Here is a 27,125-nt window from a genome sequence, read left to right as displayed (position 1 = left end):
AAAACACCAATACTTCCTGAACACAGATTAATGAATATTGTTAAACAGTTTAATGCTGTTAAAATAGTTAAACTGTTCAAACTCTTACCTATTTTAAGCATTAATTTAATATATCGTTTTCATCGATCAGAAATGTACTATTTGCTTTCCGAGATTACATTTTAACACACTAAAGCTAAATATACCTTCAAAAAGAATGTAAAGATAAAATGGACAATACCCCAAATTATTTAAAATTATGTATATAATAGAAAATTTATCTCAGTATATATGGCTTTATGTTACAAAAAATTATATTTTAAAAAGTATATGTCCTACATTTATGAATGCCCTAAAATATAAGAATCCCGAAGTGAAAGAAATTTAGAAAAACATTTTTTTTTCTTAAAGCAAAATCATTTGGCTGAATCCCTGGCATCTGGCTGCACCAAAATGAAGCTGTCTTCTGAACCTCAGTTTAACTCCACCTCATGGCTTAAATCCACAGAAAATAGTCTATTATAAAATAAATATCCTTTCTGTGGATAACAGATTTTTCTGATGATTCAGCCTCTTCTGGCTCTGTGTAAAATGCCTGATCTATTAAGTTAGTCCGTTTAAAACTTTCAAGACATGTTCTTAATAATATATGAAAACCAGAGTAAAGGCAGCAATCATACTTTACACCTTTCGTAAAAATATTATTATATAATTTTATTATTTGTTTTGTTCAATATTGAGTTTTCATAACCTGAGTTCTTAATTTCAATGTTTTTATCTCAAAACATATAGAATGTTGAAAAGAGTCAGAAGTGATAAATGATGTTGGATTCAGTGTAGACAGATATCACACAAAGATCAGATTACAAGTTCATTTTATTTTTCATATGCAAAGCTACTCCTTAGATACTCCAGATGTACTATAGTTTGCTATTTAAGCACATGACATCCCTAAAAGTATTTTTCATATAACAACATACATCAATGTAATCATTGAACTAAAAAGAATTGTTAAAATTTGACATATTGCCAATTAGAGTGTTTCATAAGAGTATTTCTACCCTTTTGAATTGTTTTGTAAAGACTGCCATACTCACAATTGAAAAATATTAATCTCTCTATAGTTCATATTCCTAGTTTATTCCATTTAGTCTCTGTCTCTTCTCTGAACCATTTTTATCATTGAAGCTTGTTGCTTTTTATCCTAAGGTAACAAATTTACTTTTTCTGCATGTAGTTTACAAATAAACATAAGCAAAATTTAGAAGCTAAGGTAATGCTCAGAAGCTTATAGACCGTTGTCTGGTTAAATTTGCTGACAGAAGATTGATATAGCTGTCTCATGAAAGGCTTAATCAGAGCATGACAAACACAGAGGCAAATGCTAGCAGCAAACCATTGAACTGAGAATGGGGTCCCTATTAGAAGAGTTAGAGTAAGGTTTGAAGGAACTGAGGGGGTTTGCAACCCCATAAGAAAAACAATACCAAGTAACCAGAGCTCCCAGGGACTAAACCACTACTCAAAGAGTACACGTGGACAGAGCCATGGCTCCAGCTGCATATGTAGCAGAGGATGGCCTCGTTGGGCACCAGTGGGAGGAGAAGTCCTTTGTCCTGCCAAGCTGGACCCTCCATTGTAGGAGAATGTCAGGGTGGGAAGGGGGGTTGTTGTGGGGGGACACTCTCTTAGAAAAGGGGAAGGGGGGACAAGATAGGGGCCTTAAAGACAGGAAACAGGAAATGTAAATAAAACATTTAAAAAAAGGAAAAAACATATCCATGGAAAAAGGCGTGTGTGTGTGTGTGTGTGTGTGTGTGTGTGTGTGTGTGTGTTTGTGTGTATGTGTGTTTGTGTGTGTGTGTGTGTGTGTGTGTGTGTGTGTGTGTGTGTGTGTGTGTGTGCATGTTTTCTGCATTTGGATCCTGCAAAATTACCTGTCAATAGTCAGAAAAGGTTGTTAAAGCCCTTTGTTACAGAATCTCAGCGGTTAGGCTAAGTGGCTGGCCAGCAAGCCCCAGGGATTCTTCTGTATCTGCTTCCTCAGTGATTCCAAGCATATGTTATCATCATGAACATATTTATGTGGATTCTGAGGATTCAGCTCAGCTCCCAGTACTTACGAAGCAAATCTTTTACTGACTGTGTCACTTCACACACTGCTACCAGTTATTTCATGTGAACTTGAAAAATTCTATGAGTAGAAGACATGATTAAATACTTCCCAGCCTCAGAAGTAAAACAAGATTCTTTTCTAATAACCTAAAATTTTGTGGACTAAGAACCTAAGATATTTCTAGCTTTCTGGACTCCAAAGAAAATAAGATCTAAAACCCCTATCTGATGTGTATATATACAAGTGGGGAAAATAACTGTGTACAAAGTTGGGAAATAAACTGTGTACAAAGACAAAGGTCACTTTCAAGCAGTATGTTTGCTCCAAAGGTAGTTAAGCATTTGTTCTCAGAGGTAATAATTCTGAAAAATGTTTCCTGGTTTCTATACACTAAAACATTTCAGACGCTGGTTCTTCTAGCATGTAGTTAAAATACAAAACAAATTAAAGAGTGAGAAAGTATACACTGGAAAGCAACTGATTAACATAGATGTGGACATCACATGTAGCCTTATGGATGGACACACTGTAGAGTTCGTGAATTCAACTACATTTTATTCATAGCTTTAGACAAATTTACTCTACTGCAAAGACCAAAATTTAAGTGATCATTTAAACAGATGTTAGATACCGTAATAAGCGTTCATAAATTTCTAGATAGCATATGCAGGGTAAGAAATGTGTTTATCACAGCTGAAGAGGTATTTAAGGGATGCATTAGCTGTTTGTAAATGGAGAATGTAGATATACAGAGAACAGTAGAAGTTTGTTTTCTTCACAAGATGGAAACATGTTGGCCAGTTTTATGTCAACTAGACAGAAAATGAAGTCATCTGTGTAGAGGAAACTTCAACTGACAAAATGTACCAATCAGATTGATGTCTGGACAAGCTCTTTTTCATCAATAGTTGATGTGTAGGGTTCATATCCCTGTGGAAATAGGCTTTCCTTGTATTTTATCACAGCAATAGAAACCCCCAAACAAGAACAAAATACTCTAAAGCCAAAGCGTACCTTTAACTCAGAACTCAGCAAGGCCTCCCCATTGGAAGACAGTAGGAAAACTGGTGACTAGTGAAAAGCTGATATTTTAACAAATTGTTTTTATCATGCCATAGTGATATCCTCATACAATGTAGTGTTAATGCTTTAGGCAGCCTTACATTTACTCTCCCAATCATTCTGATTGATCACTTAAAGTGAGATAAGCACCTAAGCTATAAGTAAATAAAGAAATATGGAAAAAGAGAGACTTTAGAAGCATCAAGAGTAAAGTGAGTTTACTTAAGGCAATTCCCAGAGTGCTCCTGAGAATAAAGTTCTATTTATATTTATCAGAAGAGAAATAAGAGTGGAGAATGAACATTTGGATGCAAATAATGAATTCAGGTTTTAATGTATTAGAGCTGAGGTTGAAAGACCTGGAATTATTATGTGGAGATTTATACAAGAGCATAGAAACACACAGAATTCCAGAAGAAATCGGGATTTCTGTCTATTTAAAATCAGTTTTGTCATATCTGGAAAACAGTGTTGCACTGCAGTCACTACTATCAAAAAATGGTGCGAGAGATGGGATATTTGGAGGTTATTCAAAACTCACTACATAACATACACACATGCATGCATGCAAGTGTGTGTGTGTGTGTGTGTGTGTGTGTGTGTGTGTGTGTAATTCTCAAAAAGAAAATAAATATTAAAAAGACTTGGTTTTTTTTTCTATGTTCTCCCCATATTTTCTTCAAGATTATTGTTCTTTGGCCAAGACTGTCTTCTATTATAATTTTCTTTATTAAGACTTAACCCTTCCCTTTTCATGCATGATTTACTTATCTTTTAGGATTTGTATTCATTTGCCTTTTTTCTGACCAAGTCTAAATCTCAGAAAGTCAGTGGTTATATTTTATGTCCATCCACTGGACTAACTTCTCATCACACTGTTAGTTTAAATGCATTTTGTGCATCTATTTCAAGACTCTGGTGCCAGGCACTTGCTCTCCATACCCGCTATGAATTCAACCCTCAATAAAGAACAAGAAGTAAGAGTTAGCAATATTTTTCTATCAGTATAATTTCCCATTATTAAAAACATAAATTTTAACCAACTCAACAACCATTTATTGAGTCCTCCTATAAACTAGGTAATCCGGACATAAATGATAAAGCATGTCAGTAAATCTCAATGATTATGAAATTTAATACAATAGATTTTCACATTGACTACTCAGTTTCTATTTAGGTTTATTAACAGAGAAAAAGCAAAACATAAGAATATTCTTGATTAGCATAGTAGAAGCTACAATCAATAATATCCATAGGTAAGTTTCAATTAAAAATGGAATTCATTCAGTTAAAAAACCTAAAGAAAAATTCTATATCTGAGAACTACTCCTAAACTTGTCTTTTCGGGTCATTAGCAAACATCCATATAAAGTAAAATTTAGTGGCATAATTCATATAATAGTGACATTGTCATTTTGCTGTAGATTATGCAAAGTGCATATATCAAAACAAGCTTTTAAGATTTTTTTCAATGCCAGGTTAAGTTTTGCCAGCATTCCTTTGCATAACTAAAGGAAACACTGACAGCACACATTATAACCATATGTCCTTTCTCTCCTCTCAAGGATAATGGTGCACTTGGGATTTTATTGTAAAATTTTCAAAAGCTGCTTACAAAGTAAGTGATCGCTCAGAACCACACCTAACTATGATATAATGCAGGGAGATCTAAGGAGAAAGAGCCAAGTGTTTCACAACAGCTAGTTAGAAGAGGGAAAAACATTTATTCCAGAGAAAGTGCATTTCACTCTCAGCATAGACATCTCTCCTGTTGGACTCTGAGTGACGTGAAACTAGTTAACTGGTTAACTGTTAAATGGTTTTCTTGGAAACACAGTGTTGAGACAGAAAACTGGTTCACAACTGGAAAAACCACACCAGGCCAACACAGTCCCACGTGGATGAGGTTTATTGGGAAGATCGAGACAAGGACGGGTGGCAAGAGGGAGAAGAGAGAGAAAGAGAAGAAAATAGAGAAAAGAGAAAGAAAAAGAGGAAGGGAGCAGCAAGGGTCGGCCTTTTAATTGAACTGTGAGATAATTGCTCCCAGGTGAAGGTGGGAGCTGAACCAAATATATGATGGGCATGTATGGCTGCTGCCATGGCAACAGATGTGCAGGTGACCAGGTGACATCACTGCTGTAGGGGAAAGCGGTTCCTGATACCAAGACACAGTATTCTTAAAATACTCTTCATTGGGTTTATAAAGCCCTAGGAACTGAGTTTTGTCTTAATTATTTTCTGGATGTTAGAAAGTTATATTTGCTCACATGAGGGAGGAGCTCCCTGGAGATACAGAGAGATGTAAGAGTCCCTTTGTGATTAGCGTATCAGAATGCATACTTATGAATACAAAGATAAATGTGTTGTGTAAGCTCTAAACTCAGCACTGAGACTAGATGGCCCACACCTTAAGCCAGGTTCTAAATGCAATCAGTTACTGATGTACTCGAAGTATTGCTTAGTTTGCTTATTTACTCTTTGCTTTCATTTTGACTGTGGGCTAAATGCCATAAATGGATGGATCCCCAGGAACTTACACATAAAAGACTGAACGAAAGCTCTAAACAAAACACTGACATCCCATCACCTGCTTTATCCTGAGTAAAATCAAGTGCAGCATCACCTTTTCAGTCATGTTTTTAAAGTATCAATATTTAATGTAACTCTTGCTTTTTAAATTGTATGTATTATAGTTATTGTGGGGGTGCTTATATGATGGGCAGGAAGTGGAGTGAGTGCTGTATGTTACGTGTATGAAAGTCAGAGAACAATTTTCTGCAGTTACTTGTTTTCTTCCAACATGGTTGTGGTCATAGAACTTAGGTTCCTGGGTGCCAGGAAGGCACATTTACTTAGATGTATATTGATGTCTTTATATAAAGTTCTTAATGTACTTTGAGGGGCTAGAGATTTATCACAGCTGTCAGACTGAATACCTAGCATGCATGCAGCCCTTGGTTCCATCTATAGCACCACATAAAAAGCAATGTGACTGTGCAGACTTGAAATCCTAGCCTTTGGGAGACAGAGAAAGAGAGATCAGGACTTTAGGATCACCCTCGGGTAAATAGAAAGTTTGAGGCTATCCTAAGAAACATGACTCACCATCTCAAAAGCAAACAAAGAAAAACAAAGAAAGGAAGAAAGAAAGAAGGAAAGAAAGTAAAAAGGAAAAAAGAAAAAAGAAATAAAGAAAAGAAAGAAGAAAAAGTTCCTTTAAGAAAAGCATTAGAAATACTATTCATTGCCTTTTCAAAAATTAAATATTTTTAAAATATTTGCTTTTAAACTTGTGCTTAATTTTTTTAGTAAAATGACTGTGTTGTTTCTTACAAAGTCTTTTTATAAGTTCATTTTTTAAAAATTCCTAATATTTTCAAGTACTTTTATCTCTCATATAATTGCTATTTTAAAAGTACTGCCTTCCCTTCTAGTCTGCTTTCCAGCCCTGGCCACATGAGTGACCCAAGATACCCACCCCCAGCCAACAGCCTGTTGCCTCTCAGGAGGTTCACTGTAACCAAAGACACAGGTGATGGTCTTGCCCAAATACAGCAGATGTCTGCCTGGTCTAGCCTCAGGGGGAAAAGGTGGGCTTAAACTGAGACATGAGACCCGAGGGAAGCGAGGGACGCGGAAGGCCTGGGAGAGGGAGCACCCTCTGGGAAACAGGGGATAGGAAGAATGGATGAGGCACTGTGGGAGGGGTTATGGCAGATGGGGCAAAACTTGGATTATAAATAAATAAAATAATTATTTTTTTAAAAAATACTATCTTGTGTAGAAATAAATTTCTGAACCTGTTTCACACTTGCAGTAAACTTACCATAAATAGTAAAATGTAGGTATCATATTATCGACAGAGTAAGTAATGTATTTGACTCATCAGCATCTCTAGAAATAAAAACACCTGCCTTCAAACATGATATGCCTGCAAAAAAACAATCGTTACGAACTTCATACCAAGAAATCAGATTTAACTGTTCTACGCAGGATTAGAACTAGGGACAAAAGACTCTTGATTATTGCTCTTTGATCATTTGTATTTATTGTAAATAATAATATCCTCTTGATGGAAATCATAGCAAGTGTTCCTTTAGCATTTGCAACTGTCACTGCAATCCGGTCAGGTTGACTGAGGAAGACCATCCTTAAAACCTCTAGAGGACAAAGACCACACAACAACCTCATTGTCAGAGCTGCCCTGTGTGCAGGATCTTGTATCAACTGACCTTGTTTTTTGTTTTTTTTTTGTTTTTTTTTTGTTTTTGTTTTTTTATGTTGGAAAGCCTCAATATCATAAGAAGATCACCAGCACTCATTTCACCTGGCTGCTATTCTATAAATCTCACCTATGCTTGACATTGACTCATTTTCACATTTCCTCCTGTGATTGCTGCTAAGACTCTACATTTTTTCTCATTCCATTATCAAACCACTTTAAGTCACTCACATTCTTACATCTAATTGTTTCTTTTCTTTTCTTTTTTTTTTTTTTTTTTTTTTGACCTCAGATTTTATTCACCTCCCGGTCCACCCTCCAACTATTTCAAATCCCCTATCTCCTCCCCACCCCATCCCAGCATCCTAATACCCCCACCCCAGCTCCAAGAGGATGTCCCACTTTACCCAACCCCATCCCTCCCCAGCAGACTTCTAAACTCACTGAAGCCTCCAGTCTCTTGAGGGTTAGTGCATCTTCTCTGACTGAACCCAGACCCAGCAGTCTTCTGCTGTTTATGGGTTAGGGGCCTCATATCACCTGGTGTATCCTGCCTGGTTAGGGATCCAGTGTCTGAGGGATCTCCAGGGTTCAGGTAAAATTGAGACTGCTGGTCTTCCTACAGGGTCGTCCTCCTCCTTAGCTTCTTCTAGCTTTTCCCTAATTCAACCTCAGGGGTCAGCAGCTTCCGTTCATTTGCTGGGTGCAAATATCTGCATCTGACTCTTTCAGCTGCTTGCTGGGTCTTTGGAGAACAGCCACGATAGGTCCCTTTTGGTGAACACTTCATAGCCTCAGTAATGGTGTCAGGTCGTGAGGACTCCCCTTGAGCTGGGCCCCATTTTGGACGTGTCAATGGACCTTCTTTTCCTCAGGCTCTTCTCCATTTCCATCCCTGCTTTTCTTTCAGAGAGGAAGAATTATGGGTCAGAGTTTTGACTGTGGAATATCAACCCCATCCCACACTTAATGCCCTGTCTTTCTGTTCGAGGTAGGCACTACAAGTTTCCTCTCCCTACTGTAGGGCATTTCATCTAAGGTCCCTCCCTTTGCATTCTGAGAGTCTCTTACTTCCCAGGTTTCTGGAGGGTCCTCCTAACCTTCTTCCTCCCAAGGTTGCCTTGAGTTGAGTCCATTAACATTGAGAGATATTAAAGACAGATGACTGTTGTTAGCTGTTATATTTGTTTCTGTAGGTGACTTTATGTGTTTGTGGTTCTCTCATTTTGACTTTGTTGTGAGATGCTTAATTTCTTGTCTTTTCTTTCCTTGTGTTGGAGTTTTTTTTTTTTTCTTTTCAGGTCTCCTGTAGGTCTGGATTTGGAGATATATACTGTTTGGACAATTTTGTCCTGGAATATCTTGGTTTCTTCATCTATGTTGATTGAGAGTTTTGCTAGGTATAGTAGCCTAGACTGGCATTTGTGTTGTCTTTGAGTCTGCATGACCTCTGATCAGGCTCTTCTGGATTTCATAGTCTTCGTTGAGAAGTCAGGTGTAATTCTGACAGGTCTAGCTTTGTATGTTACTTGGCCCTTTTCTCTTGCAGCTTTTAATATTCTTTTTTTGGTTTTGTGCACTTAGTGTTTTGATTATTTTGTGACGAGAGGATTTTCTTTTCTGGTCCCATTTGTTTGGTGTTCTATAGCCATCATGTACCTTTATGGCCATCTCGCTCTATAGATTGGGGAACTTTTCTTCTACTATTTTGTTGAATACGTTTTCAGGTCCTTTGAGCTGCCTTCTCCTTTATTCCAAGTATTCCTTAGATTTGTTTGTTTCATTGTTTCCTGAATTTCCTGTATGTTTTGGGTTAGGATTTTTTTTTTATGTTTTGAATTTTCTTTGGCAGTTATTTCAATCTCTTCTATAGTATCTTCTACACGTGAGATTCTCTCTTCTATCTCTTGCATTCTGCTGGTGATACTTACATCTGTAGTTGTCTGTTTCTTATATGTCCCTGTTGTGTTCTTTGTATCATTTCCTGCTTGTTAGCATATAAGAAATGAAGAAAGGAAACTAGACAGCCACCATACTCCATGACTACTTGACTATCACTTTGTTATGAATTCCCATTATACTTTGGCCCAAAGGAACTGTGTTCTTCACTTCTAAAGTAAGATATACTTATGCTGGACCTGCAGTTTTCTGCTCTTACAGAAATATAGTTCTTTGTTTATGAAAAACTAACACTTTTATTGTTTTCCTTTCTACAGTTCCTGGTATAAACCAAATTAGTAAAGCTTTGGATATTATTGTGTTTGAATGTTTGACCTTAAGAATTGTTTGAATTTTTATATCAATTTCTTTAAAATCATTCAATAAATTTACCCTGAGATGATGAAAGAACTTTCTAAAATCTCTACATATAGTCCGGCTCTTTTGTGTTACATTATACATTTATATACTTATACAAAGCAGAATACTTGCCATTGATCCCAATTACAAAATCAACATATTGATTTGCTTTGACATTGAGAATGACTGTATCTTGTAAAATCATGTACTCCTCTCATATTTGATTCTTTGTTTAGATTTTAATCACATTAGTATACAAATTTGCATTTGTTTTTAGTAAATGTTTACATTATATGTGTACCATTGAATTCTTTAAATAAGTTGATAAATTATTATCGATAAATTTTATTTTATATTCATGTATACCTACATAGTCAAAGCCATGTAAATACTTCTTTGGTGGAACGGAAGAGGTTTGCAAATAGAAAGGCCCAAAGATGCCCTGTACTAGGACTCAAAACCTATCACTCTGAGGATTGAACAAGGACATAAGATCACTGCTAAAGACCGTAGTGGAACCAAAGTCTCATCCAGTATCTGGAGCGTGAATAGAGAGAGAGAGAAAGTTCCCAAGGAACCACAGCTTTTTCCAGGACATGCCTCTAGTGATATAGCATCTCGAGCTGCATTATTTCCACCTCCTAAAAGTTTTACATCTTCCAATAGCTACATATTGAAATTGCAACTTGAATACCTAAGCCCTTGGTGTGGGGTATACATGATATCCAATCTAAAGTGTGGTTCTCCCTCCCCTCTTTTCCCTCTCTTCTCTTTTCCTAGCATCTTCCCCCATTATCTCCTTGCATTCTTCTGTCCTCTTCTCTTCTTCTCTGCCCCTTCCTCTTCTTTCTTCTACTCTTCTTTTTATTTAATCTCCCAGCTTTCTATTTTTCAAATAAGTAATTTGAGTCATGGTGATTTTTGTAGTTAATGATGTCTAGTTAAAAAAAAATAGATCTTTAAGAAATCATTGGACTTTGCAATTGTAAATGTTTAAACTTTTCAATTTTAATGTACTTAAGGATGCATGAGCTAAACATTTTTCTTAAGTCAGATAACAAATATCAAATGAAAGTTTTGACTAGAAAAAAAAGTTTTAAAGTCTTTAGTAAAAAATGCTTTGTATTTGATAAATTCAGCTACTTAATAGTGTAAACATAATGAATTCTTACAAAATGAGCCAAAAACTGAATTGGTTATTCAGCATTAATCAAAAGTAAGTATGAAATGAACATCCTCATACCTTCCCAGATTAGAGAGAATATAATAGTCCATTTTTATCCATTTTTATTCATGACAATGCCTCTTATTAAATCTCAAGGACCAGGTCTAATGTTCTGAGCATCAGATTATACCAATAACATACTACCCTTTTATTTCATAGCACTTTTCAAACATGATTTGCTTGTGTACATCATTCTTATAAAACACAATATTATAATAATGAATAATTTTATTTTTCATGCATGTATTTCTCCTTCTAAGGAACAACAAAGAAGATAGTCATGAGAAGCCAATAAACTTTTACCTGAATCCCTGTCATTTATCATGTCAGTCACACACATAGGATTCCACCTTGTCCCATCAGATTTGGAAGGAATGTAACTCTTACTTCACACTCCTCCCACTATAATAGACCATTTTGAATATTATTATTGTGCTCTTGTTACCTTAATGTGCAATGACACTTCCTGAAATTTGAACTTATGTTCAAGAAGATTCAGCATTAAAGTTTGAATTTCAGCCACTTCTCAGACATCTCATCGCAAGAATTTAGAGCTAATAGAAACTCTTGCTATTAGAAGAGCCATATTTAGTAAAAGAAAAGCAAAGAGCCCATGGGTGGTGAGATAAGTGTAACCTAGACTATTTTTCATGTATTCTCATGTTCCTTTGCCTTAAAAAATTGCCTGCAGTCCTTTGAAGGAAAACATGCATCTTTTCCATCCTGTTAGCAATCATTGTCTTGACAAACAACTGATATTAATGTAACTCTAGACTATTAAAATTGCTACTTTTTCATTACATTCCTCCCATCAGAAATTAATTTATTCACTAGGAGTTTAACTTAGAAATATATAATATATTAAGCTATATTTTATGTTTGTAGTTTCAAAAATGCAGATACTTTTAGATATCTATAGGTGGCTAATATATTTCTCTAATATCTATAACTCGACAACTATATTTACCTCCAGTTGAAACAGAGCATACTAGTTTGTTTTCATAGAACAGTAGTATGTTCCATGTATATGTGTCATACAATTTTTAATATTGCAAAATTAGTTTTAATTCTAAACATCTCTACTTTTATAAGACAAAATTGTGCTTGATTATTTTGTCCTATTTATTTGGGCCTAGAGTGATATTTAGCTTAGGATCAATTTGAACTCATGGCTATCTTATTGCTTCAGTCTCCTTAATCCATAGCTTAAAGGCAAGAGCCACTGTCTCTTTTGAAAGCTAAAAAATAATAAATATCAGAAATAGTTAAGGATGCTGTGTTTTGAGTTTCAACAAAATGATTCCATCAAGACATAAAACTAGGTATTTATTAACAAAATTTAGTAATAAAGCTCAGGGAGTGGATAAATTAATTTCAAAAAGTTCAATTCTCTTATCTAAACTCTGTCTTTAAATTGTTTTGTGCGTGTATGTATGTGTGTGTGTGCTTGTGTGTGTGTGCGTGCGTGTGTGTGTGTGTGTGTGTGTGTGTATGTGTGTGTATTTATGTATGTATTTATGTGTTTAAATGAGTGAGAAGTCCATCTCATTGGTATTGGGCTGGTCAGCGAATGTGAGTGTCTCTATGTCTAGTTTATGTGTGGATTCAAAATTCTAAGTTTACCTTGATAAACAGAAGGAGAGAGTAAGATCAGCTGAAAGACATTAGATTGTAGGAAGACTTCTGGTTTGTGTCAACATATAACTTTTAGATGCAGTAGCTTCAGAATCGAAAACAAGGAATGCATTGTATTGGGATAGAGGTTTTGCCTATATTAACACAGGTATTGACAGTCTATGGACTCCATCAAAATTGGTAAAGGTCTGTCCCGAATAAGAGAAGTTTCCACATGAAAAGTACAACTCAAGGAAGCAAGAGATGCAGACAGACAGAAATGCAGAGCATGATGATTCCACACCCACACACATACCCACCCACCCCCCGCCCATGCATGGGGACAGCACAGCACACAATCTGAAGAAAGATGGATTGTTCATCAGACAGGCAGACTCAAAATGACATTCTGAAATTGGCAATCGCTAAACAAGAGAAGACCAAGACTGCAGTTATGAAAGATCATTACATTAATGGATCTTCTTTAGGACATTTAGACTGTCAAATTTATGAGTTTGATAATTATTTATGTTGCAAATGTTAAACTGTGTGAAAATTTTAGCTTAAACAGAAGGAGTGAAGATGTAGGTGAGTTGTAATTCCAGCAACATAGCTGCTCTGGTAAGGGATCATATGCAAAGACATTCTAGATCTGTGTGTTAGGTTGGAATACAGATATGCCCTTAATCCACAGCTTTAATCCCTCTGGCTGAAATACAAACACACCTTTAGAACATACCTTTCATCCCAAACAATGATGTTAGTTTGTAGAAGGAAGAAGCCATGTTTCAAAGCAACATCTGATTCAGGGGCAGATAAAGTGAGGAATCAGAGAAAGATTTGATAGAATGAATCAGAAATAGATTATGCCCAACTCTCAGGAGTACAGACAGGAAAGGGAGGCTACTTAAGAGCAGTGCAGAGTAGGTCAGGAGAGGAGGGAGTGTAGTTAGTGCAATTCATTTGCGTTCAGTTCAGTGCAGTTCAGTTGAGTACAGTTGAGTTGCTGAGTTTGTGCAGTTCTGTTCACTCAGTTCAGGTTATGCAGTCAGAGCAGACAGTGCAGTTCAGTTTGTGGCATTCAGAGGCAATTTTTCCAAATACCAAAATTCAGTAAGAAACCAAGAGAAACCCATTTGAATGGGTCAGCTTGGAGAGGCGTTTTGAACAACCAGAACCAGCCAGTCAGAGTTAAGAAAGAACTAGAAATAGTGAGTTTACTCAGTAGTAAACCTCTAAGACAATAATTACATCTGCTGAATAAAAGTTACTACTATATATACATATACATCATATACATATCCACATATGCATATGTATATATGAATGAGTCATATTTATATGAGTATATGGAGAAAGATGCATGATAAGTGAGACAGGGATATGGAAAGAGTTAGAGAGGAAGAAGTGGTTAATTTAATCAAACAGATTATATTGAGTTATGAAAATCTCAAAAAATAAATTTAATTCTGTATTTAAAATTTTTATTGGTTCTTAAGAATTTCATAAGCTATGTCTTGACTGTATTCACTCCTCTCTCTGAATTCTACCTGTTAGGGGTTCCAGGTATGGGTTTCATTTGAGGAAGAGGAGTTAATTCAATCACAAAGTGTTTGTGTTCTGTCATGTTCATATCACAATTGGATTAGTGAGCACATCTTTATATGTCAGTCACTGTGGGTCACAGAGTCCCTGTTGGTAATGATTTATAATCATATTTCCCCTGTGGTAACATGTACATGTTTATGAAAGCCAGCCAGAAGGTGTTAAATTTCTGGGTCAGTAGTAGCTTAATTTCTCCACATTCTTTTACCTAGCTAAATCTTCAACAATAGGGTCTTACTGTCACGTTCTGGAAAGGATCCAAGAAAATGATGAATTCTATTATGTTTGGAAATCTATGAAAATTTACTAGCTAATAACTCCTAAAGAATTAACCAATTCTTAGCCCTGTATTTTTACTTAGCCTCTCATATTCAGTAAAGGTAATGAACATCCATCATGTCTCTACTCCAGTAATTTTGCATAATCATTAATTCTAAAATGTTGATGTCCTACCTATTTTATAAAGCAATTCAATCAAAATTTCTATCCATGCAAGCAGTCCAAGACATGTCTAATATGCATCAGTCATACATATCATTAGTAGTATTACTTTAGCATTAAAGAGAAATCCTTATTAAGCAAAGTTCAAAGCAAGATTGTGAGCTTCATGGAATGCATGTGTCTAGTTCCAGAAGATCATTCATTTGTGTAACTGAAAATGATATATGCTTAAAATTCATAACAGTAGTAAGGAAAATATTATTGGAAAATTATTAAAGTGGCTCTAATAGCACAGAAGATTTGACCTGGACAACTGCATTTATGTACAAAAAGAATATACCACCTGATTTTTATAGGTGAAAACGATAAATCAGATCACAAGTGAAAATGAAAGACTCTTTTATGAGCATAGTCTATCCAATCAACCTAAGGTTCATTTTATGGATTCTGATTTTATGGGTGCTGTATTTGTATTAGAAGACAACATTAAAAATTTGAATTTTTTCTTTAAAATAGTAAGCAGAGATTTAAAAATATATTAAATATCATTGATATAATAGTATATTAAAAGTAGGCATAGCATAGACTTTAAAGATCCCAGTTTGTAGAAGTGAGATTGAGCTATACCGCTTTGTGTTCTCAGCCAGTCACCCTGACAGGAACTCTGGAAGACACACACACACACACACACACACACACACACACACACACACACACACACACACACACAAGTTAATTTAAAAATGCCTTGATTATCTCAAAGGCTGGCATGCGTTGGCTATCTCAAAGGTTAAGGCATTCCTTAACCTTCCCCTGATATCAGGGAAGGCCACCCACTTAAGTTCCCACATGCTTGGTTGGCTTTATCATCTGTTACTCACATGTCCATCTGCCTTACACCACTTCATGGTGATCTCTCCCTCCTCTCTGCTGAGCCATAACCCAGAAAATTCTAAGGGTCCTGTCCTGTCTCCCTTTGCCCAGCCATTAGCTGCTGGCATCTTTATTGATTGATAAGAGTCCAACTGGGGACAAGGACCATTAGCATTTGGACACAGAGATTCTTCATTGAAACAAAGCATTTGAACCAATTTTCAACACCAGTTATCTTTTAGTCTTTGTATGTGAAATACAAATAAATGTAGAAATTTCATGATCCAATACTTAGTTCATAATTAACATTTTGTGAGAGTTATATATGAATTCTTTTAAATCTCTTACACAGTGTATTGTACACCATAAGCACCTAATAAATTATTTGTAGTAGGTTCATACTAGAATTATCCAGCAAGGAGAAAGATAATCACCACCAAGTGAGGTAAAGCATATTACTCATCTCTGTAATATTCTCCTTGAGTACACCAAAGGCTATTTCCACAGTGTGAAATTCTTTGCCAGGGTGGAGTTGGATTTCTTGTAGTTTTCAGCATTCCTTCATTGCTTCCTAAGTGTCCCACTTGGATTTTTATAAACACTATCTTCTGCTTGTTTTGCTTAGTAGGAATTTTAAACTTTACAAGTGAAAGGCAAAAAAGTAAAATATTTAAAAGTTTAAAATAAAGAAAAATAGTGCAGTGTCAGTAGAATAAAAAAGAGAAAGAAAGAAAGATTAGTGCACTGAGTTTAAACAATTCCCTTAGTGATTTGAACCTTTAAATGAAGGAATTGAAAGTAACCCCTCTTTCCAGTGTTTTTTCTATAAGATTTAGCCAGCATATTTATCCATTCAGGTGTGTGTGTGTGTGTGTGTGTATGTGTGTGTGTGTGTGTGTGTGTGTGTGTGTGTGTGTGTGTTTCTCTCATGAGGAAGGAGCACTTTTGAGTACAATTTTCTGGTGAGACCCTCAAGTAATGATGGTCTTTGAAAATTGGGGCTAGATTTTTCTGCTAAAGGAAGGACACATCAAGGTTTTTCTCCTATAGTGAACCAGCTTATGAGCCTGCAGTTGGTTTTGTAGCTGAAGAACTTTCCTGCCTGTTCCATTGCAAATAAATTCTTTTTTATGTGAGGTACCTATTGTACTCATGAGTTTGGAATCTGAAAAAAAGCATCTGTGACATTCAATATAAACAAGTGGTTTCATTTATGTGTCTTCTCTAATAAGCTAAGATGTGACAGTTGCTGAAAATCTAGAACATTCTTCACATTTGTATGTGTCTTTCTTAGTTTTTCTAATATGTGCTGTTTTTTCTTGTTGGATTGGGATATGAACAGAGGAGAACCGATGTGGTCTGGAGGGAAATCTTGGTTGTACCTCCATATGGCCAACTCCATAATTTTCTTTTGCAGAAACTTCTTGTGCCCTAGAGATGCCTAGCCTTTCTCTTTAAGATTGTCACAAGAACAATTCCCCTTTCTGGTCTATGGCAGCTCTCTCTTTGAATAATAAATATGAAAACTACTCCATGGCTCATAGTACTGTCATTGAGTAGTTTCCCAGGAATGGTGAGAGCCACTTTGAATTTATCAGCTGCTTTCAAAGTAGTATTGAAGGGTTTCTGTACATTGCTTTCCATTAGAGACTCTGCTGACAGTGTTTTTTGTCTCATTTTGTCAGGCATAAATGGGAGGAGAGGCCCTTGGTCCTGTCAAGGCTCAATGTTCCAGTGTAGGGGAATGTCAGTGTGGGTTGATGGGAGGATGGGATAGCAGTGTACCCACTGCTATGAGCACCCTCATAGAAGTGGAAGCTGGTGGTGGGATAGAGAGTTTCTGGAGGAGAAACCAGGAAATGTGATAATATTTAAAATATAAATTAAAATTTCAATTAGAATTAAAAATAAATAAAACCTGACTTGATGATGAAGAAGAAGAAGAGGAGGAGGAGGAAGAGGAGGAGGAGGAGGAGGAGGAGGAAGATAAAAATGAAGACGAAGACAAAGAAAAAAGATGTCTTCTGAGGACTTACCTTTAGAAACAAGGCCTTCCTGTGCATGCACATGGATATGAATTGAGAGAATTGAATGAATTGAGGTAGTTCAAAGTTGATTAGCTCATTCATATCCCCGGGTTTGTCACATTGTACCCACTTCTCTTGCAAACTGGACTTATTCTTGCAGTACACATTGATGACAAAATGTTCCAGGAAAATGAATAAATAATTTCATCCTTTGTGGCTATCCATGAGTTACAAATCTGTTTTCACAGTCCGTTTGGCTTGTTAGTGAGTGCTAAGTGCCTGAGAACCTAGATATCTCTTCTTCAATCTAAAGAGCTGATCCTGGCATCAGATTTAGGTCTGGATTTTAAGACCCAGGATAACAAGGGGATATTTCCATCTAAAAGGTATTTCTGGGGTCTAGGCCATTCTTGACAAGAAATCACAGAAAGATTCAGTCTCTGCTACCTCTGTATCTGAGAGTGTTTCAACAATGGTGAACACTGAGATGTTACTAGCTCTTTCTGTGTAAAATTTCAAGGTGGCAGGGGGTAGTATGAGACCACCAGGATGATGTGTGCCTGGCTTTCTGCTCTGGGTAATTTGCTCAATACTTAAATATTAAAAAGTAAGTCTCTTTTGTTTATAGTGATTTGAGAGTTTATTTCATTATATCCTAACTCAATGGAAAAATACTACAACACTCACTTACTTCAAATGCTGGTATATACCCTCTTAGATTGCTCTTCAAAGTCAGGATGTCTGAATAAAATGGATCCCAATCTTCATGTATCATTATTGCCAAAGTGGTCATATTTTTAAAAGTAAATTTAAGAGACCATTTACAACCAAAGTTCTACAGATATTCAAGTAAAAACTCTGGCAGGAAACCAAGGAAAAGGACACAACTTGAGGCTACAAAAGAGACAGGCACATTAAATAAAGAAGAGCCATCCGTCCTGCCTGAATGGCGATTCCAGCATCTGGTTCTTGTTATATTGGGTGCCAAATGGCATGAACCAATGTCTTAGGGTTTCTACCAAGAGAGTCTCATAGTAAGTGTTTCCCTTGGCAGTCTCTCCTAGGCTTTATCTAACCACACCACCCACCTTCTATTCCTCCAAGGATTTTGTACACCACAAAATAAATGCAAGTAAATCTTGTTTTGCTTAAAAATGGTTAGTGTGGATTCCATTATCCTTATTTCAAAATCTTAATCAAGAAGACCCCTAATGTCAGCTAGGAAACCATTTCTATCTACTCAATAATTAGTAGTGGAATTGCTAGGAGAAGTATCTCACATTAAATTTCTTTAGGACCTAACCATGTCCTGGAGACCTATTCTACCAATACTATAGTCTCCCAGGACTATCTGTCTTCAGCTGACCTAATTCACCAAGAGCTATGTTAGCTGTGGCTTCAGTTTTAGTTAAGTATGAGCATTGCATTGGTTACTTTTTCTGAGATAAAATATGTGATAGAAGCTACTTGAAACCATCATCATTTTAATAGGTGGCAGAGGGACAGGATATAACATTGTTTATGGCAATAATTGCAGTTTCTGTCTACCATGCAAGAAACATGAAGCAGCCTACCAAAATCTCCAAGGCCAATAAGGAAGCAGAAAAAGTCAACTGGAAGCAGTTTTGTTCTATAACTCCTAAGGCCAAATTTCTAATATTCTATGGCCATATATCTACCAAATGGGGTCTATGTCCAAAAAGGTCCATGGTGTTCCAAAACAGCATTATCAGTTGGAAGAAAACGGCTCAAATTTATAAGACTTTAGGTGAAAATTTATACATAAACAGGAAGAGGAATATGTTTTTTTTTTCAGTGTGTTTTACTTGATATGAGGAAGCATTTGACACCGTCTGCTCTCCTGTCTAGTGAAATGGATCTATAACTCGGAGACTTGTCCAATCAATAGGGTTAATGTCAGTCACAAAACAGAAAACTGACCCTATTTTTTAACCTCTATATAAAAATGTAGATGCTTAAAAAGAAAAATTAGCTTGAGAATTAGTTCCTAAAGCAATTTCTAAATTATTGCAAAACTCCTCTCTTTGGACACCAAGACAATCTTTACAAAACCTGAATTTTGTATCGAATATATTTTATGCTATAGAAAAGATATTACTTTTTTAATTTATATTTTCAGAGATTTTTCACTTATTAAGACAGGATTTATATCATTTTTATCTCCGTATCTCCTGGCAACTACCACTGTGCCTTGCCACTCTCTTTCAAACTCATGACATCTTCTTTAATTATTGTTCCAAACAGATAAGTAGTTATTGCATACATATAGGTCATATGCATATACATATAGATCATAACATAAAATAATATTCATACAAATATAGGTCATATGCATAGAATAATATCCATAGACATGTACACATACACATATACATCATCTGGACGTGTATGTATATATGTATACATATGCATATGCGTATATCCTGCAGAGTACTCTTAGTATTAATTGTACGTATATGAGTTTAAGGGGAAAACCTTGCTATTGGATGACCTACCAAGTGCTTATCCTTAAATAACACACATTTTTTCCTCTCTTCAAAAGAAATCTACAATTTCCCTATCCGGACTGGGAGTACCATTGTAATGATCTTGTTTACATAACATTGTCGATATTTCATGGGTACAGCTTCCCTGTCATATATAAACACATTATTTCAAAGCAGATGTCCTGATATTTGCTATCTTTTTCACTTCCTCTTCCATGATGTTCCTTGAGCTTCCCATGCAAGGCTTGTACTGATTTTGGTTGGGCACTGCTGTGATCCGCTGTTCTCTGCAGTTGTAGTTCCTATAATACTCCGGTGAACGGTGAAGCTTCTTTGACGAAGAGGTGAAACGTCCACTTACCTGTGGGTGTAAAAGTAATTATTTAGAGTTCACCTAGAAATAATTCTTGTTTAGGATATTGGCAAGAGCAAACTCTGTTCTCCGGTCCATGACTTCACCAGACTCAGAAAGATAACAGGTATACAGAAGCCAACACCAATTCCCCATTATGCAGGGCTGAAATCATATAAGACAGGTGTTTGTTAAGCTATAAGTTCTACCCTTGTACCTATGGGAACATATTGTCATGTTGATTATTGTTGTGATTCATAAGCTATGTAAATAGGTAAGGTTGCTGTTCTGATTTGTCAGTTTGCATAGTACAAAATTTAGCTCTGAGAGTGGGGAGCTCTAGTTCGGTTCTAGCTTAATTTCTTCAAGTCTTGTTTCTGAAGTATGTGCTGTCTTTATTATTGGATTTTACCCTTAAGTTCCTGGAGAAAACCACTGGCAATAGCAATAACCGTATCATTTTGGAAGTCTCTTTAACTCCCCTGACAAACAAGATGAAGGGAGTTTTCCCTTGCATGCCACTAAGTTTTGTGTTAGCTAGTCTATTCATTTGTCTTGGGTAAAGCATTGTCTGCAAGAATTGTATAATTTCATTTAAAATCCATATGTATGTAATTACTTATATATTATGCATGTTTTTAAAATAAAATAATGTTTCTCTATGACCTTTCCAATATCCTTAGTGTTATCTACCCATCCTTCCTCCCTGATTACTAGTTAAATTCCTCCCACTTTTTTCTATTTCCTCTTTCCTAGTATCTGTGTCACTTAATGCTAAATGGTGATTAACCTTTGCCTAGCAATGTAACTTAAAATAATGGTTAATTAATGACAGATTGTAGGGCTCTGGCACCAAGGTACTCTTCATAGTGATTTCTCGCCTGGCTAGATGCGTGGGTTTGGGTGAGGGGAGAGGGAACTCAAACAGGGAGGCAGAACATCTTTTGCCACCCCCAGCTGCTGGTCCTTCTCCTTTCCTCTGCTGCCTGCCATTTTGGTTGCTTAACTAGGCTGAGCCAGCAGGAGACTGACTAGCGGGTGAGCGCAGTGCAGGGGAGCTTCTGGTGGTGATTTCAGGGAGAAAAGATCTCTTCCCCAATCGGCGGTGTTACAGCTCTTATGACAGAAGCTCTCAGATGATGGAACAATTCCTGCACACCTTTAATTCAGAACACAGCAGTTAAATGCAATTTTTTGGATAGGTCAGTGTCTGACAGCAGGTACGTCCTGTTGGTTTGGCCTGAGAGTTTGGGAAGACCTCATCTATATATTCAGGGGTGTGGTCTTGTGTCTATAGCTGATCTGTCTTGAGTCTATGTGACCTGTGGTCACATCCTCACCTGTGGAGGAGGAGTTTGGGCATTGTCCTCTGTGAGTGATCTGACTTGAGCCTAGGTAATCTGTGGTCAAGTCCTCACCTATGGAGGAGGGGCTTGGAGCATTGCTCTACATAACTGGTCTGTCTCAAACCTCTGTACAGGGGTGGGGTGGGGGGTCTGAAGCTAGTGCAGCCCTGTTCTCGGAGGCTGGGAATGCACCTGCCCTCCCTTTTAGGGTCTCTCAGGGGTTCAACCTGTCTCAACCAGAAATCAGGGTACCTTTCACTGCCCGCCGTCTCATAATAGATAGATTTTTTTGATGTTATATGGTGACTCTGATGATTTTGGGGGTCATAGCCAGATTGCGTGTTTATAGGTTTTACTTCTCAAAGCATTGAAGGTGACAGAGTAACACGAGCTGCACATTTACACATAAAACCTTTTCTAGACAAAGTAGAAAAATTAGAATTATTCCTGAATAATAAACATTTAATTTAATAGCAAGTCTGTGTTGTTATAATCATGGGAATACAAGGGAATTTCCCCACATTTTTAAGTAGTTAAATTACATTTGTACAAATGTATGTAATAAAAACATATCAACATGCAAAATATTTACAGTACCAAAGTACTTGTTATTGGCAGGCAACAGTAACCTTTCAAGTCAGAAGGAGGCCGTCAACAGCTGTGTGGTGCTGCTTGAAATTCACTCATAAATATTTTCTTCATGAAAGACTTCCACACAAAACTAAACTCTAACGAGCTCTCAGAAGAATAGGAGTGCTGACATTGAACCATAGTGCCCTCTGGCAAGCAGAATAGGCTGTGTGCTGCTTTTGACAACAAAAATCTTGTTTCATTGAAAATATTTGCATCGAAAGTTAAATGTATAAACAAGAGTGAATAGAAAAGAGTAACTGACCTGTGAATCTATACATCCATATCTAGAAAACAATATCATATAAATGTGAGAAGAGAGGGAGATCTATAGGTATGGATGCACTTACGCTGTCTTCCCAGTATAATGGTGAAATGTCAAGAAATACAATGAAAATAAAGGTTTGTGAATGCAAATGCATAAGAAAATAGAAAGTTCCTTCTAAGAATACAGTCAATTGAGTAACTTTTGGAACTAAGCTTTTATCACGTGTTCATGCTCAGGATATTAAATCATAATCTGTATGCCACTGACCTGATGATAGTTCCATCTTGATATGTACAGCTTATCTCCGTATTCCGTTTCGATGGTGTTAAACACAATATGAAACCTCACATGTTTTTAATTTCAGATATACTTTCTGAGGGAATGTCTAATAGGAATCACATGCATTGAAGAAGGCCTGGAAAAACACATGGTATAATGTAGGGTAAGGCCAAAGACGAAACACTTTTAAGGGTTTAGAAGGCTCCAGTATAGAAAAAAACCCATTGAGTAGAATATTCTAAACATATTTAAAGGTGACATTATTAATGAATGAAATTCTGGGATACAGTTTATCAAAGAACATGATTCTGAGAAAATGGAATTTTGATTAGGCAGGAAGCTACTAATAATTAACACAAATAGCCCAAACATCCTGAAATATGAGTGTGTGTTCCTGTTGAAATGTTATCATATTCAAGTGACACCAATTTCATCAATTAAGCATCCTCCTTAAATGATCAAGAAGTGCAGTGATACTACATGTCCTCACAGTCTCTATTCACAAGGCTAGTGTTTCAAATTAGGTGTAAATGCATGGGTGGAAAATTAACAGATTCATTGTATCAGAGGATGACCATGTCTGGCATCCATGGGAGGAGAGGCCCTTGGTCCTGTCAAGGCTCAATGCCACAGTGTAGGGGAATGTCAAGACAGGGAGGTGGGAGGGAGTGGGTGGTTAGGTGAGGAAGCACCCTCATAAAAGCAGGGGGGTAGAATAGCGGGTTACTGGAGGGGAAAGAGTGAAATGGGATAACATTTAAAATGTAAATTGAAAATAAAATTAAAAAAACAAAAAACAGAAGAAACAAAAAAGTAATCAAAATATAAAGTCAAAAAAATAATAAAGATTTATTGGACATGTACTGGTAAGTGCAGAAATTTGAATTCATATTTTTCCAGCTTAAAAGCACACTCCATGATGGCTTTCTTCTCCCTTCCACGTGGGATTGAGGCATCCTCACTTGGGCCCTTTATCTTATAAACCTCCTTAAATTCTGTGGATTATATATTAGATATTCTGTATTTTTTGCTAATATCCACTTATTAGTGAATACATACCATGCATTCCTTTTGGGTCTCAGTTACCTCACTCAGACTGTTATTTTCTAGTTCCATCCATTTGCCTGCAAATAGCTGAATAGTCTTCCATTGTGTAAGACAGAGCCCACCTCCATTAGAAAAACAGGGCATCAAGTAGATGGATGGGGTTGCCATTCCACAGTCAAAAACTCTGACCCAGAATTGTTCCTGTCTAAAAGAACTGCAGAGACAAAAATGGAGAAGAGACTGAGGGAAAGGTGGTCCAGTCACCGGCACAACTTGGGATCCATCTCAATGGGAGGTTCCAAGGGTTGACACTATTACTGATGCTATGATGTGTTACAGACAGGATTCTAGCATGGCTGTTCTCTGAGAGGCCTAACAAGCGACTGACTGAGACAGATACAGATATATACAACCAACCAATGGACTGAAGTGGGAGACCCCTGTGGTTGAACTAGGAAAAGCTGGAAGAAGCTGAAGAGAAGTGTGACCCTATATGTAGGAAGACCATCAGTCTCAACTAACCCAGATCCCTGAAATCTCCCAGACACTGAACCACCCACCTGTCCTGCGCTATCGTCTCGCCAGCAAGAACGCACACGGACACACGAATCCTTCTGCAGCAAAGCGTTTATTGTATCTTAAAGAGGGGACCCGGGGCGCCAGCATGGCGCGGCTTATATACACCCTAGCATGGCGCATCCACACCTGATTGGTCGCTTACCCATGATCTCATAGGCATGCCCCGGAGTGGGCAAAGACCTGGCACAAAGACACTCTTGCACATGCGCACACAGTTAACTTCCTGAAAGGAAGTTGGGCTGGAGCGGCGGAAGCCAGTGCCATCTTGTAATGGCAAATGCTATCCCGGCTTTCCACGTGAGGCGCAGTGGAAGCCAGCACCATCTTGTGGTGGCGAATGTTATTGCGGCTCTCCACATCTCCCCCTTATTGTTTTACTAGTATGAGGCTGGTCTAGGTCCCTGCAGTTACGTCCATCTGCCGTGGCTCCTGTCTTAGGTCGTTCCTCTATGTCACAGCCTTATCTGTCATAGGGTAACCCTATCACCACCAGGCCCCGTGTCTTAAATTGGTCTGTGCATGAGGAAAGTTGCCCGTCTCTGGATACCGCAGTGCTGTGTGACAGTAACTGCTAAACGACCTAGGGCAAACTCTACAAAAGAGGCCAGCCAGAAAATGAGTTAGTGGGAAAATGATCACCCTATCGCAGTGCAATGAGGAAACCTCAGCGATGTGAAGGGCTGATCAAAGAATCATTGAGTCTCTCTCATCCCAGTGCAATGGATCCACAGATCCATGGGGTGCAAGAGCAGAGAACTCAGATACCGACTAATTCCTGAGCATAGATAATCAAATTCCAGGGGAGGCCCCTTGTTCAATGGCCACAAGTGTTTGAGTGATAACGACCTTGTCATTTTCTGTTGAGATCTGAGTTTGCAAACCAACCATAGCATGAACACTAATCCACAGCATAGGCTGCACCAAACAGAGCCACCCCATCCATTCTTTTGAAGTACTAGGAATCCAAATCCAAAGAGGCAGTGTGAGGGCTAGAGGTAGTTTCTGAGGGATCCATCGGGAGTCATTTCTAGGAGTCAGAATTCTCCGTGTCAGTTGGTCCGGTAGCCAGAATGGGTTGTCTTCTTCCTGCGGGAAACCACAAACAGCTCCCCTGGATCTTATTAAAATAGGATCCGGGCCTTTCCATAGACCAGTCAAAACATCTTTCCATTTGACCATCTCTTTTGGTCTATCAGGCTCTGAATAGTGACATTCGGCTGCAGTATGGCCTTGGGCATCAAGATTTAAAAAATTAAGGGTGAAGTGTGCCATGGAAACAGCTACTCTTGGTACTGAGGGTAGAGCCTCCTCGACTCCCCCTTTTTGTTTAATTAAATAGGATTTGAGAGTGCGATGGGCACGTTCTACAATGCCCTGTCCCTGAGGACTATACAGGAGACCAGTCAGATGAGTCACATCCATCTGGTGGCAGAATTGTTGAAATTTTTGAGAAGTATAAGCTGGTCCATTGTCTGTCTTAAGGAGTTTGGGTTTACCCCAAGCACTCCACGCCTCGAGGCAATGTTGAATTACATGCGAGGCCTTTTCCCCTCTTAGAGGTCTAGCAAACATGATGCCAGAGCATGTATCAATAGAAACATGCAGATACTGAAGTCTTCCAAAAGAAGGGATATGAGTAACATCCATTTGCCAGACCCGTAGCGGTCGGATTCCTCATGGATTAACTCCCACATGGGGTACAGGCAGGAATTGAGAACAATTTTGACATTGGGTAACTATCTCCCTAGCTTCTTTTCTAGTCAAAGCAAATCGGTGGCGTAAAGTTTCAGCCGTCACGTGAAATTGTCTGTGAAATTCTTTTGCTACATCTAATTGGGGGGACAAGGCAACTGCAATCACTCTTATAGCTTGGTCTGCTAGATCATTTCCGCGGGACATTGGACCAGGAAGGCCCGAGTGAGCTCTAATATGTGTTATAAATACAGGGGATCTCCTGCCGAGAAGGGTAGATTGAATTTGTTGAAAAATTTGAGCAAGTTTGCTGGAAGGCCTGATAAACCCAGCCACCTCAAGAACCTTAACTGCATTAACCACATAGGAGGAATCTGACACAATGTTAAGCGGGCCTGGGAAGGTCTCGAGGACCTCCAGCACTACTAAACATTCTACAACTTGAGGTGAGGTTTCATTGTACTGCTTAGATACTACCTTATTATTGACCACATAAGCACCTACACCAGTTTTTGACCCATCTCTATACACTACAACCCCATCAACAAGTGGTTTCTGAGACATTATGTGTGGGAACACAATGGCTTGGCTTAAAGCAAATTGTAGGATCAGGTGTTTTGGATAATGATTATCAATCTGTCCAGCAAAGGAAGTAACTAACACTGCCCAAGCATTTGAGGTAGCAGCTAATGTTTGAACCTGAATGGCTGTATATGGTACTATCAAAATATTGGATTCTTTCCCAAAATGAGTAATAGCTGCCTTCAACCCATGGAGTGCAAGCTGAGCAACCACATCGGGATACCAGTCAATAATCTTAGCAGGAGATGCATTGGGATGGATCCATAATCAAGGCCCATCCTGCCACAGGACAGCTGTTGGTAATTGCATAGTTTTGAAAACACACAAATCAAAAGGCTTGGTTTCATCAATGCGCTGTAATTGAGCATCCTGTAAGGC

At 37.6% G+C, this 27,125-nt stretch overlaps 1 pseudogene; it reads right to left on the bottom strand.

Moving 5' to 3' along the window:
- The window catches only part of LOC116904486, a 75,015-nt pseudogene extending 48,286 nt beyond the window's left edge, over window positions 1-26,729 (bottom strand).
- Between the last annotated feature and the right edge of the window lie 396 nt (window positions 26,730-27,125).

This window comes from Rattus rattus, chromosome 6 (assembly GCF_011064425.1).
Source record: "Rattus rattus isolate New Zealand chromosome 6, Rrattus_CSIRO_v1, whole genome shotgun sequence".
NCBI classification, from domain to species: domain Eukaryota; kingdom Metazoa; phylum Chordata; class Mammalia; order Rodentia; family Muridae; genus Rattus; species Rattus rattus.
Note: the sequence above shows the minus strand (reverse complement) of the source record. Positions and strands in the feature narration are given on the sequence as shown.